Here is a 17392-nt window from a genome sequence, read left to right as displayed (position 1 = left end):
TTTCTTTTTTTTTTTTTTTTTGAGATGGAGTTTTGCTGTTATCACCCAGGCTGGAGTGCAGTGGCGCAATCTTGGCTCACTGCAACCTCTGCCTCCTGGGTTCAAGTGATTCTCCTGCCTCAGCCTCCCAAGAAGCTGGGATTACAGGCGCACGCCACCACGCCACGCTAACTTTTTGTATTTTTAGTAGAAATGGGGTTTCACCATGTTAGCCAGGGTGGTCTTGAACTCCTGACCTCAGGTGATCCACCCCCCTTGGCCGCCCAAAGTGCTGGGAGTACAAGTGTGAGCCACTGTGCCTGGCCCAGTCATCATTTTCATTTAGTTATTTGTTCACTGAGATCATTTCTTTTATTGAAATATATAATTATATAGTTACATAGTTATAATTCTATGTAGCCTTATAGTACTATATAGTTCTATAGTTTTACCATTCTATAGTGATAGTTCTATAGTTATAGTTCAGACTGAATGTCTGTGTCTCCCTTAAATTCCTGTGTTGAAATCTTCATCCATAATGTGATGGTATTAGGAGGTGGGGCCCTTGGGAGGTGATTAGGCCATGAGGGTGGAGCCCTCAAAAATGGGATTAGTGCCCTTCTAAAAGGGATCCCAGAGAGCTCCCTCACTCCTCTTCTGCCATGTGAGGACACAATAAGAAGACAGACTTCTATGAATATCAGGCCCTCAGCAGATGCAGAATCAGCTGACACCTTGATCTTAGACTCTGTAGCCTGCAAGTATTAAATGTTTGTTGTTTAAGGCGATCAGTCTATGGTATTTTTGTTATGGCAGACCAAATGAACTAAGACACACACATACGCTGTGTATGGATGTATGTGTGTATATGGACAAAACCATGCCAATAAAAAATAAATATTAGAGGGCACACAAACACTCACATATGAAAACACAACGGTTTATCCAACAGTTTTTTTTTTTGTGGAGGAGGGATGGGGTCTCACTCCACTGCCCAGGCTGGAGTGCAGTGGCATGATCATGACTCACTGCAGCCTTGACCTCCTGGGCTGAAGCAATCCTCCCACCTTCAGCCTCCTGAGTAGCTGAGACCACAGGCAAGTACCACCATGCCCTGCTATTTAAAAAAAATGTTTCAGCCTGACCAACACGGTGAAACTCCATCTCTACTAAAAATACAAAACTTAGCCGGGCGTGGTGGCAGGTGCCTGTGACCGCAGCTACTCAGGAGGCTGAGGCAGGAGAATTGCTTGAACCTGGGAGGTGGAGGTTGCAGTGAGCTGAGATTGCACCACTGCACTCCAGCCTGGGTGATAGAGCGAGACTCCGTCTCAAAAAAAAAAAAAAAAATTATTACAGGCGTGAACCACTGTGCCCCCCAGCCTTATTTTCCTTTCTTCTCTTAGTGCTTCCCCTGATTCTGGAAGCCAAGGCAATTCTTCTGCCTCAGTCTCCCGAGTAGCTGGGATTACAGACGTGCACCACCACGCCTGACTTATTTTTGTGTTTTTAGTAGAGATGGGGTTTCACCATGTTGGCCAGGCTGGTCTCGAACTCCTCCTCCTTGGCCTCCCAAGGTGCTAGGATTACAGTCATGAGCACTGCGCCTGGCTGATTTATCCATTTTATATTTACCTAACTAGATTTTGATATTTTGGTTATCATCTGATATAGTAATATGTTATGTAAATAATTGTTCAGTAACGCTGGGTGTGATGATTCACTCCTGTAATGCCAGCACTTTGGGAAGTTGAGGCGGGCAGATCACCTGAGGTTGGGAGTTCGAGACCAGCCTGACCAACATGGAGAAACCCTGTCTCTACTAAAATACAAAATTAGCCGGACATGGTGGCATGTGCCTGTAATCCCAGCTACTCGGAAAGCTGAGGCAGCAGAATCACTTGAATCCGGGAGGCGGAGGTTGCAGTGAGCCGAGATCATGCCATTGCACTCCAGCCTGGGCAATAAGACTGAGACTCTGTCTCAAAAACAAAAACAAAAAAACAAAAAACAAACAAAAATTATCGAGTAACCAATAAGTAAATTTTTTTCAAACCAAAATATCTATAAAATCTATAAAAGGTAAAATGTAGGCAACTACTATATGGTACCACTGATGTTTTATTTTTTTCAGTTGTTCTTTAGTTCTAAAACAAATAACATTGGGAAGGAATACATTTCAACTCTAAAGATATTAAAATTCAGTAAAATATTTCCTGTATGAACTAAAATGTTCACTTAACAAATACAAATATTATATCATACACTCTATCATTATTTTGAATGTTAAGCCCACATGGATACTCTAAGTGTTCTCATAGAAGGACAGAATTGGAGTCCAGGTGCGGTGGCTCACGCCTGTAATCCCAGCACTTTCGGAGGCTGAGGCAGATGGATCACTTGAGGTCAGGAGTTCGAGAGCAGCCTGACCAACATGGTGAAACCCCATCTCTACTAAAAATACAAAAATTAGCTGGTTGTGGTGGTGCACGCCTGTAGTCCCAGTTTTTTGGGAGGCTGAGGTAGGAGAATTGCTTGAACCTGGGAGGCAGAGGTTGCAGTGAGCTGAGATCATGTTACTAAACTCCAGCCTGGGTGACAGAGGGAGACTCTGTCTCAAAGAAAAAAAAAAAAAAGGACAGAATTGAAGCAACTCAAGTTGTACTTCTTGGTCTTTGCAGTCACTGTGCTTTTCCTGCTCGTGTTGAATCTGTTTACACACAGGCACCGGTAGCACCCAGGAGGAGTTGAGATGAGAACCAACTCTGAAGCCACTTCCAAGGATTCTAGACCTTCATGAATTTACTCATGAAATGAGTTAGCGGGGCGAAAAAATGAGTAGGCGAAATGATGGCATTGTACCCTACAAATATATAGAATTATTACTTGTCAAATAAATAAATACATAAATACGTATTTTTAAAGGACAAATGAACCTGCTGGGGATCACCTGTATAACTGGGAGTTCTGACAAATAATTTCCACATCAAATATAATGTCTACTTAAAAATAAGTAATAAACACGTTAACTTCTATCTTGCATATATTATTATTTTGAGACAGGGTCTTCTTGTCGCCTAGGTTGGAGTGTAGTGGTGTGATCATGGCTCACTGCAGCCTCAACCTCCTGGGCTCAAGTGATCCTCCCACCTCAGCCTCCCTAGTTGCTGGGACTATGGACATGTGCCACCATGCCTGGCTTTTTTTTTTTTTTTTTTTTCCTTTGGTAGAGACAGGGTTTTACCATGTTGCCCAGGCTGGTCTCAAACTCCTGGGGTCAAGCAATCCTCCGGCTTCAGCCTCCCAAAGTGCTGGGATTACAGGTGTGAGCCACCACTCCTAGCCTTATCATTGTTTTTTTTTTTTGTTTTGTTTTTTTGTTTTTTTGTTTTTTTTTGAGACAGAGTCTCGCTCTGCCGCCCAGGCTGGAGTGCTGTGGCCGGATCTCAGCTCACTGCAGACTCTGCCTCCCGGGTTCACGCCATTCTCCTGCCTCAGCCTCCCGAGTAGCTGGGACTACAGGTGACCGCCACCTCGCCCGGCTAATTTTTTGTATTTTTTAGTAGAGACGGGGTTTCACCGTGTTAGCCAGGATGGTCTCGATCTCCTGACCTCGTGATCCGCCCGTCTCGGCCTCCCAAAGTGCTGGGATTACAGACTTGAGCCACCGCGCCCGGCCTTATCATTGTTTTTAAAGTCTTTTACAGAAAGTCACTGGTCTCAGCAGGGACCAACTCTTAGTAACTCTTGCTCTTTATCTCCTGGCCACCCTGGGAATCCTTTTCTTGTCTGGGGGTGTAGTGGGGGTTCTGGAAGCCTGGATCTTACACAAAAGCAGCACCTGCAGGTCTTGCCATTCCTCCAAAGCACTGGGCTTTTGAACGGTACAGCCGAGGAAAGACTCCTTCGTCTATCACAGCCTTTCCCTGGGGCTGCCTTGGCTTCCAGAATCAGGGGAAGCCCTAAGAGAAGAAAGGAAAATAATGCCGGGCACGGTGACTCACGCCTGTAATAACAGCACTTTGGGAGGGCAAGGCGGGTAGATCACCTGAGGTCAGGAGTACAAGACCAGCCTGGTCAACATAGTGAAATCCCGTCTCGATCAAAAATACACAAAAAATTAGCCAGGCATGGTGGTGGGCGCCTGTAATCCCAGCTACTTGGGAGGCTGAGGCAGGAGAATCACTTGAACCTGGGAGGCAGAGTTTGCAGTGAGCTGAGATTGTGCCCCTGCACTCCAACCTGGGCAACAAGAGTGAGACTCCATCTCAGAAAAAAAAAAAAAAAAAAGAAGAGGAAAGATAGTGCGGGTTAATGTTTCCAAAATTTCCCAGTGCAAGAGGACGGCTTGGATGGTCTCGGCAGCTGCCTCTGGCTTGCCCCAAATCTGAACTCCTGGGAATTCTATCTCCGGTCATTGCCCTGGAAGGAAGTAGGGAAGAGCTACTCCACCCTCTGCTCTGCAGAAGAGATCTCAGGCCTAGAGAGGAGCTGTAACTGATGGGAGGTTGCATAAAGAGTTAGGGGCAGAGCCAGGACTGGTACCAGGTCCTAGGGTGCTCAGTCTAGGAGTCTTCCTGTTCTGAGCTGCAGAGCATAGCTCTGTCCCTGCCGTTTATTGCTCAGCTGTAAATGCACGCAACATCCTACCAGCAAACACAGTTCAATGCATTTATGCTCTGAATTTGATGCAGCTGTGGGGCTTATAAAAGCTGAATGACAAGCACTGGTGGCTGCTATTTGCTTTCCTCTAAAATCACCTGTGGGTCTTTCCTGGGTGGATTCATAATGCCAGAAAATCTGATAACTGGAGAACACGCATCCCCTAGCCCCAAGGGCTGGAAGTGGAGATGCCCTGGTCAGGCAAGGGAAAAGTGTAAGCAACCTGTTTCCCAGGGGCCCAGGAGGGGCCAGGGCCTGGGTGAGGGGCTACCTCTGGCTCAGCAGGGGATTCGTGTCCAAGGTCGAGGTTGCCATCCACAATGCCACCATGAAGTCTGTTCTCCCGTAGCAACCACAGTGAGCTTTTTTTTTTTGAGTCTTGCTCTGGAGTGCAGTGGCCGGATCTCAGCTCACTGCAAGCTCCGCCTCCCGGATTCACGCCATTCTCCTGCCTCAGCCTCCCGAGTAGCTGGGACTACAGGCGCCCATCACCACGCCCGGCTAATTTTTTTGTATTTTTAGTAGAGACGGGGTTTTACCGTGTTGGCCAGGATGGTCTCGATCTCCTGACCTCGTGATCCGCCCGCCTCGGCCTCCCAAAGTGCTGGGATTACAGGCGTGAGCCACTGAGCCCCGCCAGTGATCTTTTAAAAATGTAAATCAGGTCATGTCCCTTCTCTGTGTAAACTCTTCTTAGCTCCCCATAACATTTAGAATAAAACTCCAGACCTCATGTGATCTGTTCCCACCTGTCTCTCCAGCCTCATCCTGTGTCACTACCGCCGTATCCCTCTAGCACCCTGTGGCTGCACTGGCCTCCTTATCTCCTGGGTATGTGGAACACCCTTGGAGCACCTCTGGTCTTCACTCTGGTTTCCCCTCTGCCTGCACGCCCTCCTCCAGGTTATCTCCTGACTGCACCTTCTTCTCATCATAGGTAAACCTCTGATCACTGTGAGGCACCCTCCCCAACCCCTCAGGATCCCAGGGTCTGACTTTCTTCCCTTCATCACCTTTGTCACCATCTGAAATGACTTTGCTTCTGTGTTTCCTTGTGTAATTATCTCTCTCTCCCACTAGAATGTAAGCTGCATGCTCACCTTCGATTCTCCCGGGCCCAGCTACCTAGTAGGTGCTTGTGAAATATTTATTGAATGGAGCCTTTCACCCTATGGCTGCATTTCCAGGTGTTCTGGGAGAGTCAGTGGGGAGGACGTGCCCAGTGCTCAGAGCAGTGTGTGGCACATACTAAATACTCAGTGTCCCACCGTGACAACAACAGCGATAACCAACATCTGCATTCTGCCAGCCCTGTGCTAAATGCAGTATCTCATTTAACCTTCGCAATGATCCTCTGAGGTAGGCACTGCTCCTATCCCCATTTTAAAGATGGAGAAACTGAACCTCAGGAAGTTGCCCAAGGCCCTATAGTCAGCAAGGAGAGGAGCTAGGATTTAAACACCAGGAGGCTGCCCAAACCCACTGTCTATATCTGCCTGCTGAGTCCACTGTCCAAACCCACTATCTACACCTGCCCTGATGAGTCCACCATCCTCCAGCCCCACCTCACCTCTCCCCTCGCTTGTAGCACTGGTCCCTGCTGGATGCCTTCCATTAAGTCTCCTCATCTTGAGGCTGAGTCCTCCTTGCTGTTCCTAGAACCTCTGTACACCCTGAGTCTCAACAACAGTTGCTGGGTGAAATGGAATTTAATTCTGGCCCTTCTTCCCCCCAACTGAAGCCTCTTCTGTTTTGGTCCCCTTCTTTCTTTCTTGAGACAGGATCTCCCTATGATGCCCAGGCTGGAGTGCAGTGGCACAATCTCAGCTCACTGCAGCCTCTGCCTCAGCCTCCTGAGTAGCTGGGACTACAGGCATGCACCACTACGCCTGGCTATTTTTTGTAATTTTTTTGGTAGAGACGGGGTTTTACCATATTGCCCAGGTTGGTCTTGAACATTTGAGCTCAAGCGATCCACCCATCTCGGCCTCCTAAAGTGCTGGGACTAATAGGCATAAACCACCGTGCCTGGCCTCTTTTTTTTTTTTTTCTTTAAGAGACAGGGTCTAGCTCTGTCACCCAGGCTGGGGTGCAGTGGCTTGATCATAGCTCACTCACTCCTGAGCTCAAGTGATCCCACCCACTTCAGCCTTCTGAGTAGCTGGCACTGCCACAGCACCCCACCACCCCCAGCTGATTTTTTACTTTTTATAGAGACAGGGTCTTACTATGTTGCCCATGCTGGTCTTAAGTAATTCTTCTGTCTCAGCCCCTCAAAGTGCTGGGGTTACAGGCTTCACCCCACCACCCCCAGCTGATTTTTTACTTTTTATAGAGACAGGATCTTACTATGTTGCCCATGCTGGTCTTAAGTAATCCTTCTGTCTCAGCCCCTCAAAGTGCTGGGGTTACAGGCTTGAGCCACCACCCCCAGCTGATTTTTTACTTTTTATAGAGACAGGGTCTTACTATGTTGCCCATGCTGGTCTTAAGTAATCCTTCTGTCTCAGCCCCTCAAAGTGCTGGGGTTACAGGCTTGAGCCACCACCCCAGCCTTGGCCCTCTTTCTGAGGCGGTGATGGAGTTGACGGGGTGGTGACTGATGGGGTGCTAACATCATCCTTTGTTATATTATTCTTGCCAATAAAAATTGGCTTCATAGAATCAGATATAAAAGTTTTGAAGGAAAAGCTCATGCCACGGGAGGGACTGATAGAACTCTGACCAACAGAAAGCAGTTGCTGTAAATGTCATCTGAGAATTTTCATGAAATCACAGACTTCTCTGCGGTCTAAGCTGCTAAAGAGTAAGTTTTAAAACATAATCCTGATGAAAGTAATGAAGTCCTCTTTGTCTCTCTTTCTTTCTTCTGAAGGGTGGGACCCTCATGTGAAATGTTCAGGCCCTAAGGCGGGCACTTCTGGGACTCCATCCCACAAGAGTCTACACAGTGCCAAGTATGTGGACGTTTGAAAGCTGAACTTTCCACTTTTTTTCTCTAAGCCTCGGAGGTCTTATCTGTAAATAGAGGCCACCAGCCTCGACATCAGAGGGGCTGTCACAGCTTGTTAAGTAATGGGAAGAATCGAAGCTCCTGGAGGGTGTGGGCTGGTGTGGCCGAGGGGCTGGCGTGGGAAGACACTGTTGTGGGTTGGGCCCAGGGACTTGGTACCGCCTCAGGTGTCTCACAGTTGAACGGGGAGACAGAAGGACAAATCTGACCATAGTTCATGGGAAGTCCCCTAAGAATTGCTCAGAGGAAAAAAACACAACTTCTGGGTGGGTGCAGAAGGCTTCCTGGAGGAGGTGTCTTTGGGTTGGGTCTGGTGGGGGCTGGGATAGACCTCATGGGAGGAAGCAAGGTCAGAGCTGTGAGAGGCCAGGAGCCTCTGTTCGCTGCTCTTTCATCCCACATACAAAAGAAGGCCACGCCTGGTGCTAGCACTGGGCCACTGTCTAGTGGGGGAGACAGATGCTCATTGCAATGGCGACAGTTTCCAGGAAGGAGAGATTCAGGGGTGTTGGAGGGATCACCGGGTGAGGGGGTCGGAGGAGGTGGCCCTGAGTGAGCTCTGTTGGTGTCTGAAGCGGGGAGGAAGAGCGCTGTGGGCAGAGGGAAGAGGGTGGAGCTCGGTGTTGGGAGGAAGTGGAGCACGCGGCACACAGGCGCTGAGTGCTCACAAGGCTGGGACCCCAGGGCAGGGCCAGACCATAGCTGTGAGTGCTAAAAAGGCGTTGAGGTTTCACTTGGGAGTCCATGGGACACTACAAAAGGCATGAAAGTGGGGTCAAAGGAGGTGGGGCTGGGGTGGTGAGGACAGCGGTCATGGGAGGAGGAAGTGCCCCCAGGGACTGGAGAATGGGGTTTGTTGGGTGGTCGGAGGGAGGTGGGCACAGCCAGGCGCCGGGGCCACAGTTCAGTTCAGGGTCTTTTTGAGATCTGCGTGCTGAGCTCTCCCGGCCAGCAGCGGGCGGGTTGGGATTGGGGTGGAGTTTGGTTTCATTGTTATTTCTGCTTTGTGGCCATGGCTGCTGTTATGTTTGTTAAATGAATGTGAATGATCCCTCTGCCTGGGCTCATGGACTTGGATCCCACCCCATAACCACCCACGCAGGCCTGAGCCCTGCCAGGGCCTCCTCTTGCTCCACACAGCCTGGCTCTGCCCTCAGTCCCACGGGCCTTCCTGTAGGCAACAGTACCTTGTGCACAGGGCCAGTGACTTGGGGGCTCTCAGATGTGTACTCCTGTATCCCCCTGTTCTGTTCTCAGCTGCTTACTACCCCCACATTTGCTCCCTCCACCCCAACTCTCATTCTCATGGAGCCCTGCCCTCTCTTCCTGCAGGCTCTGACCTATAGGGGACCCTCCTGTGAGAGCTTCACTGGTGACTGGGAGCTGAGCTCTTGTACTCAAAGGCAAGGGAGGGAGTGAGGGCAAAGGAACCCCAACTATGTGAAGTGTAGGGTTAGGAGGGGTGGTGGGCAGGGCTGGCTGTGTTTCCCAGGCCTCAGGGTGGGCTTGCCTCAACCAGGCACCTTCGCAGCCGGGGCAGAAGTAGCTGTAATCCCGCCTTCTTCAGGATGAGTGAAGGACGCACCTAGGGATTCATTCTTTCTTTTCACAGATATTTATTGCTCACGGTGCCAGAGAATGGCTATGAGCAAGGCAGAGGTGGCCTCTGTCCTCAAGGCAGCTACAGAGGGAGAGCCGCTCCCCCAACCCCCAGCTATGAGCTTCCCAGAACTGGCAGGAAGGTGCAGCTGCAAGGATATGGGCTCACATCCTGGCATCCTCATTTGCTAGCGTGAAAATCGCATTTCTCCAAACCTCGGTTTTCTCATCTGAAAAATAGGCACAGCACCTAGTTTGCAGGACTGGGAAAGTTAGAGGGTTAATGGCCATGCGGTTGGCCTTGGGCACTCCTTGTTCTGACCTCTGGAGTTCGGCTGCCCTGCGGTCTGGCCCTGGCTCTGTGGAGAGGCTTTCCCAGGCCGAGGGGCTCACCAGGCCTTCCCTAGTGAGGAACTCTTTCTGCCAGAGCTGAGCTCATGGGCAGGGCGGGCCGCAGAGGCCACATATCAGCCAGCTGTCCTCCCTTTCCTGGGAGCTGGTCCAGAGACGAGGGGCAGGGCGTCTGGCTTTCACTGTGCGGCCGTCTCTAATTCCTCTGGCATCTGAGCTGCTTTTCAGAAGAAGGGAGATGCACTTAACTGGTTGTGACCCAGCTCGGTGCTGAGGAAGAAGTCCTGCGCTTGGGATCAAGCAGAGCTGGCCTCGAAGCCTACCTCAGCCACTTAGCTACTGTGTGATGCGGGTAAGGCACTCCACAGCCCTGGGCGTCAGGGGTCCCGACTGGAAAATGGCAATGACGATTTCTGCCCTGGCTACTCCACAAAGTAGAAATAGGTGAAAACGTGTTTCATAAAGCATACAATATGAAGCTGGGGTTCTCCTCTGTATTCATAGCATGGAGGGTTGGGGTTCTGCCCAGTGGCCAAGCCCCACACAGAAATAGCCGCGCCTCCACTGGTCCACGTGTCCAAAATGGTCAAAGCAACTTTGGGTCCATGGAACAGAGGTGCATTTCAGAAGCTGCTGGCTGGTGAACATGAGGGCTGGGGCTCAGAAAAGGAAGGGTTCACTCTGGTTGGTATGGTTAATAAAATAATAGCTAACGTTTACCGAGGGCTTACGAAGGGGCAGGCACACTTCTGAGAATTTTCCAGTTGTTAATCCTCCTAACAACCCTCTCAGAGAGGTTACTATGGCTCCCCCTGTGAGGACCTTTGAGGGAGGAAAGGCATTTCTGGAGAGGGAATTGGGTGTGCAAAGGCTTGGGGAGCCCCTCATATCCTGGGGGTCAGTGGGGGGCCCAGCCTACAGCCAGGAGAGGCTGGCCTATGGGACCCTGAAAGGCAGCCAAGGGGTTTAGACTGGATCCAGGCAGCAGGAGGAGCCCCTGGAGCCCCCTGCGTGACCTCATTCTGAAGGGTGGGTGGGATGTGAAGGGGTGACCTGCCCCTCCACACCTGTGGGTGTTTCTCGTTAGGTGGAACGAGAGACTTGAGAAAAGAAATGAGACACAGAGACAAAGTATAGAGAAAGAAAAAGTGGGCCCAGGGGACCGGCGCTCAGCATACAGAGGACCCACGCTGGCACCGGTCTCTGAGTTCCCTCAGTATTTATTGATCTTATCTTTACCATCTTAGAAAAATGGAAGTGGCAGGATAACAGGATCATCGTAGGGAGAAGGTCAGCAATAAGACACATGAATAAAGATCTCTGTGACATTAAAAGTTTAAGGAAAAGTGCTGTGCCTTGATATGCATATGCAAACATCTCCATAAACCTTTTTAGTGCATAAAGAGCATTGCGCTAGCACGTCCCACCTTCAGCCCTACGGCGGTTTTCTCCTTTCTCAGTAAACAGAACATACACTGAGATGTTCCATTGCCCAGGGACAGGCAGGAGACAGATGCTTTTCTCTATCTCAACTACCCAGAGGCCTTCTTTCCTCTTCTATTAATCCTCCTCAGCACAGACCCTTCATGGGTGTCAGGCTGGGGGACGATCAGGTCTTTCCCTTCCCACGAGGCCATATTTCAGACTACCACATGGGGAGAAACCTTGGACAATACCTAGCTTTCCTAGGCAGAGGTCCCTGGGTACTTGAGATTAAGAGAATGGTGATGACTTTTCACAAGCATATTGCCTTCAGGCACTTGTTTAACAAAGCACACCCTGCACAGCCCAAAATCCGTTAAACCTTGAGTCATCACAGCACGTCTCTTGCAAGGACAAGGTTGGGGGCAGGGTCACAGATTAACAGCATCTCAAATATAGAACAAAATGGAGTCTCTTATGTCTACTTCTTTCTATATAGACACAGTAACAGTCTGATCTTTCTTTTCCCCACAGGATGGCGCTTCTGGGAGTGGCGTGGGTGGAGAGTTCATGGAAGGAAGGGATTTCCTCACTCTTGGGTCTTCATCCTTGAACACTGGCCCAGCTGCCACTCTAGTGGCCGCCACGGGCAGCCTTGATGCTGAGATGGGCTCAAAAGCCAGGCTGTGTGGTATGGGGTCTCGGAGCCCAGGCAGGGCCAGGGTGGCAGCCAAATGGCCTGCAACCTGGTCCTGATGCTGCTTGTGCCCTAGCCCTCACAGTAGCTCTCCAGGGGCCACTGCACCCCATCCTGGGAGCTGACCCCAAGCAGGTCAGGGCAGTGCTGCCCGATGGGTCCCAGAGGTGACTGGAGCATCTTGCTCACACCAGCAGGACACTCATGCCTTCCCCATCTGAGCCTGCTGCAGGCAGAGCCTGGCCAGGGGCTGGCCGAGTTGGGGAGGAGGCAGGAGGGCCGTAGCCATGGTGGTTAGAGACAGGAGCAGTGTTGGTACCCTTTCTCTCAAATAAAATGAAGCCCCCTGCCAGGGAGGCCACTGCAGAGCTGGCACGATGGAGGCGTCCTGTCTGAAGGAGCTGGTGCAGACACACTGGCGGGGCACCCGGCAGAACAGCAGCAGCGGATCTGCAACCACACGAACTGGCTGCCTGTTCTCTACAGAGTCCAAGTGCGAACTCTGGGCTGGGAATGCTAAGGAGGCGAGTGTGGGGAGAATTCTCAGTTCTGCAGGGTGCCTTGCCCTGAATCCTGACCCTTTGTGCTTGAGAGCAGTGGACAAATATGTTGGAAGTTCTTTTATTTTTTATTTATTGGTTTTTTTTGAGATGGAGTTTTGTTCTTGTCGCCCAGGCTGGAGTGCAGTGGTGAGATCCCGGCTCACTTCAACCTCTGCCTTCCGGGTTCAAGCAATTCTCCTGCCTCAGCTTCCTGAGTAACTGGGACTACAGGTATGTGCCACCACGCCCAGTTAATTTTGGACTTTTAGTAGACATGGGGTTTCACACCACCACATCCAGCTAATTCTGTATTTTTAGTAGACACGGGGTTTCACCATGTTGGCCAGATTGGTCTTGAACTCCTAACCTCAGGTCATCTGCCTGCCTTGGCCTCCCAAGTACTGAGATTACAGGTGTGGGTCACTGTGTTCGGCCATATATTGGAATTTCTAGGGAAGACAGGGAAAGGGCTTGGGGAAAGTGACGGACTTTTAGTCATGAGGCATCCAGGGTGTGTGATATTTGTGCCAGTCAGAGATAAGACAACAAAGATGGCCCAAAGATTGTGAGGCCTGACAGAGAAAGGCCAGATCCGGGGTGAGGTCACCAGGGAGGCATGCGGGGCTGCAGTGAGCCGCCGCTAGGGCGGAGTGGGCCCAGGGCAGGGGTGGGGAGCAGATGGGAGGAGGAAGGGAACTGGCCTTGGTGTTTCTCACTTTTAAAAAAGATGAAATACTTGGTGTCTCAATAGAAAGTTGGGAGAATTTGGGAGTTCAAGCCCCCGTGATCTTCACTGGGTAGCCAGGGTTCTCAAAGACAGGGGAACCATGGGATCCTGAGCTCAAGGTAAATGTTCCTGGATTTGGTGTGAGTGGCCTCCACCTGAGCTAATTTGTAAACACTCCTGAAAGTGGCCCTTTGGCCAACACGTACGTGCGGTAGCTCCGGCTCCTAGCTGTGTGGGAAAGGCTGAGGTGAGGGGAGCTGGGAAGGGAGCACAGACGCTTTTTGTATGGGGGAAACTGACCTGGGAAGAGGCAGCTGAGGAAGGGTGGGGGCAGATCCTTTCCTGGTGGTGGCACAGGGTGGACTCGCTCCCCACCTACTCTTCTCACTCTAAGTCACCCTTTGCCAAACTTCTGGGTGGGGCCTTGTGCTTTGGCACAACCCCTATATCCCTTTCCAAACCCTCCCCAGCCCACAGGCCAGCGCTGCATGGCTCCTGCGGCGGCAGGGTGTCCACATTTCTGTTTGAAATGGTCAGCCTGGCCCCCAGTGCCTGTGGCCGTGTTCAGCCAGGTGCTTCCCTCACTCAACGAGGGGCAGCTTGACCAAGCGGAAGATGTGACACTGAGGGGCCCGGGGCGCTAACTACCCAGCAAGCAGTGCCAGTAAGAAAGGTGCAGGATTTGAATTCTGCTAAAAAGACAATTTTTGAGAAAACTGGGGAAATTTGAATATTGACCAAATATTAGGTACGGTGAACATTTCTTGGTAAGGAAAGGTGGAGAGTGTTAACTGAAACACATATGGTATGGTCTCACTTTTGAAAAAATAATTATGCATATACACACCCAGAAAAAGATCTGGAAGAATATACAGTAAGATCTTCATGGTGATATTCACTGGCTGATAGGAAATTTTTTCCCTTTTTTTTTTTTAAATTTTTTGAGATGGAGTTTCATTCTTATTGTCCAGGCTGGAGGAGTGCAATGGTGCGATCTTGGCTCACCACAACCTCCACCTCCCGGGTTCAAGTGATTCTCCTGCCTCAGCCTCCCCAGTAGCTGGGATTACAGGCATGCGCCACCATGCCCGGTTAATTTTATATTTTTAGTAGAGACGGCGTTTCTACATGTTGGTCAGGCTGGTCTCGAACTCCTGACCTCTGGAGATCTGCCCGCTTCAGCCTCCCAAAGTGCTGGGATTATAGGCGTGAGCGACTGCGCCCAGCATCCCCTATTTTTGGTTGTTGATGTTTCCTCACATGTGCTTTAAATTTTTCATTATTCTTATCCGGGCACGGGGCTGACGCCTGAAATCCCAGCACTTTGGGAGGCTGAGGTGGGTGGATCACAAGGTCAAGAAATCGAGACTATCCTGACCAACATGGTGAAACCCCATCTCTACTAAAAATCAAAAATTAGCAGGGCGTGGTGGCGCGTGCCTGGGATCCCAGCTACTCGGGAGGCTGAGGCAGGAGAATCGCTTGAACCCAGGAGATGGAGGTTGTCGTGAGCCAAGATCGCGCCACTGCACTCCAGCCTGGGCGACAGAGCGAGACTCCGTCTCAGAAAAAACAAAAGTTTAATAACAAACTGCCGCCCTGCAAGGTGACAATCCAGGGCCACGGGGGGGTAGGCATGAGGTGGTGGCCGCTGAGAGGAGCAGGCCAGGGTCTTACAGGGACAGGACAGGGAGACCCAACCTCTTTTCTCCTTGGCTCCCTGCTGTGGATAAGAACTCTAACCCTTATCTGAGTTCTGCACATGATCCAGAAAGTGCTGATAACTGCATAGCAAAAAAGGCAACTCTTGAGATGATCAGTGATTAAAAAAAAAAAAAAAAAAAAAAAAAAAATCACCCCAGGTTGGTTTCCCCTATCAGCAGAGTCCATGGCTGGCCCCTACCTCCTTCACTGAAAATCCAACTTCATTGAGATAGTGGTTTGTAAAAACCCCAGAATTTGAAAGCTAGAGCTGTCCATGTGTGCTGGTTTTTCCTGCTTTCACCTGGGGCCCTTTTCGGGCTGCCCCTGGATCTAGGAGCAGCAGCTTAGCAGTGAGAGCCAGAGGACTTGGAAATAGGGGAGGCTGAGTGGAACTTCACATTCACCTGAGAGGGAAGGGAGCCCGGGGAGACTCCGATTTTTCTAGGCCTTATTTTCTCATCTTCCAAAAGGGTAGAATAATCCCTATGCCTCCCCCTGCATATTTTTAACTTCTCAGAAGAGACGTACTATGGATGGCTGTGGCTCAGCAATTTGTGGGGGTGTGGACGTGGGGTGGGGTGAGGTGGAAAGGCTGGTTTTCTGTTTAATGGCATTTACATTCTGGATGCAGTCACTAATGGGCACCCCCACCACCTCCCCCAACCTCCACTGTGTTGCAGGCCCATAGTTCCACTCCCATTCCTAGGCCTGGTTCTGCCTCTGTCCTTCTGCCTATCCCCATTCCTCCCTGGGTCACGCCTACACCTATGCAAAAGGGAGAGGACACCTGCATTTTTCTTAGCCAGACAAGGTTGATGGGGCCAATTCCTTGTTCCCATGCAACAGCTACAAAGGCTGGGTGCGGTGGTGCTGTAATCCCAGCACTTTGGGAGGCCGACGCGGGCAGATCACTTGTGGTCAGGAGTTCCAGACCAGCCTGTCCAACACGATGAAACCCTGTCTCTACTAAAAGTACAAAAAAATTAGCCGGACATGGTGGCACGTGCCTGTAATCCCAGCTACTTGGGAGGCTGAGGCAGGAGAATTGCTTGAATCTGGGAGGCGGAGCTTGCAGTGAGCCGAGATCGTGCCACTGCACTCCAGCCTGGGCGACAGAGCAAGACTTCATCTCAAAAAAAAAAACAGCTACAAAATCCAAATGCAGTGATGGTTTTGTGCAAAGATGAAGGCTGATGGGAGGACTTCAGAGGAGCAGGTGGGGGCAGGAAGAAGGAGCGTCCCTTCCCAGCCTTCCCCACACACTATCACCTCTGACAACAGGACACTGAAGGGGACTAACATGCGCCCCACTCCTTCCTCTGCTCTCAGAGTTTACAATCCCTCAAGCTAGAGAGGAAGAAGTCTAGGAATATTATTTGAGAAAAATGTGTATTATGCAACAGCTACAAGGTCAAGGCCCTTCCTTACCCAGGATTCTTCTCTGCAGCCCAGCAGTGGGCCCGAGTCCTGACTGCAGCATCTCTTCCTTGGGGACACTTGCCCTTGGCTCGGGGCCCGTCTTGTGCTCCTTATTATCCTACCATTTTGGTGGGTGCAGTCACATGATGATGTATCTGTCTTCCCGGCTGGAAGGAGCAAGTGGGGGCAGGGCCTGGCTGCCAGAGCTTGCTCACCGTGGGATCTGGCATCCGGCATCTGGCAGCGCCCAGGGCAGAGCGAGTTTCCACTGTTGATCTGGATGGGTTCTTTGGGCCATTTGCTAGCGTTTGTGTTTTGGACAGTTCTGCTCTAAAATAAATTGTAGTATTTGGACGAAAATGAAGGTCAGGAAGAAGAATGTTCTTTCGGTTCCAAATTTTCTTTTTTTTTTTTTTTTTTTTGAGACGGAGTCTTGCTCTGCCACCCAGGCTGGAGTGCAGTGGCCGGCTCTCAGCTCACTGCAAGCTCCGCCTCCCGGGTTCACGCCATTCTCCTGTCTCAGCCTCCCGAGTAGCTGGGACTACAGGCGCCCGCCTCGTCGCCCGGCTAGTTTTTTGTATTTTTTAGTAGAGACGGGGTTTCACCGTATTAGCCAGGATGGTCTCGATCTCCTGACCTCATGATCCGCCCGTCTCGGCCTCCCAAAGTGCTGGGATTACAGGCTTGAGCCACCGCGCCCGGCCCGGTTCCAAATTTTCTAAGTAGACTGCTCTGATCCAGATAAGAGTACCTTCCCTTCAAGCGGCTGAAGCCATGGATAGTTTACAGTTTGCTGCCCTCTCGTGGCACAGAAGTGATAATAAGATTGTCTTCCCCTTTCAGACGCTATCAGGCTCATTTCTCTGACAATGAGCAGTCCATGGACAAGCTGTGGGACAAAAGCAAGAACTGTACGTGGTCTCCACTTACAGAACTCCCAGGCTGGTGGAGGTGACTTTTGGTACAACTCAGGTCTGAGGGCAAAAATACACACTTTGGCTTTGCACAAAGGGGCTGATGACCCTGTACGTACCCCAGTACCTGGGCTGCCCAGCCAAAGAGGCCGAGTGACCACACGCTGAGCCTATAGTAGTCTTTAGTAACTAGAGTCAATTTCCTTGTGAACTGGAGAACTTTATCAGTAAGACAAGCTCAAAACCAGATCTTTCAACTGGCCTCCCTATCCCCCAGCTCTCTCCTTCCTTGTTTCTTTTTTCCTTTTTTTTTTTCTTTTTGAGACGGAGTCTCACTGTCACCCAGGCTGGAGTACGGTGGTG

The sequence above is a fragment of the Rhinopithecus roxellana genome, chromosome 15, assembly GCF_007565055.1.
Source record: "Rhinopithecus roxellana isolate Shanxi Qingling chromosome 15, ASM756505v1, whole genome shotgun sequence".
NCBI lineage: Eukaryota > Metazoa > Chordata > Mammalia > Primates > Cercopithecidae > Rhinopithecus > Rhinopithecus roxellana.
Note: the sequence above shows the minus strand (reverse complement) of the source record.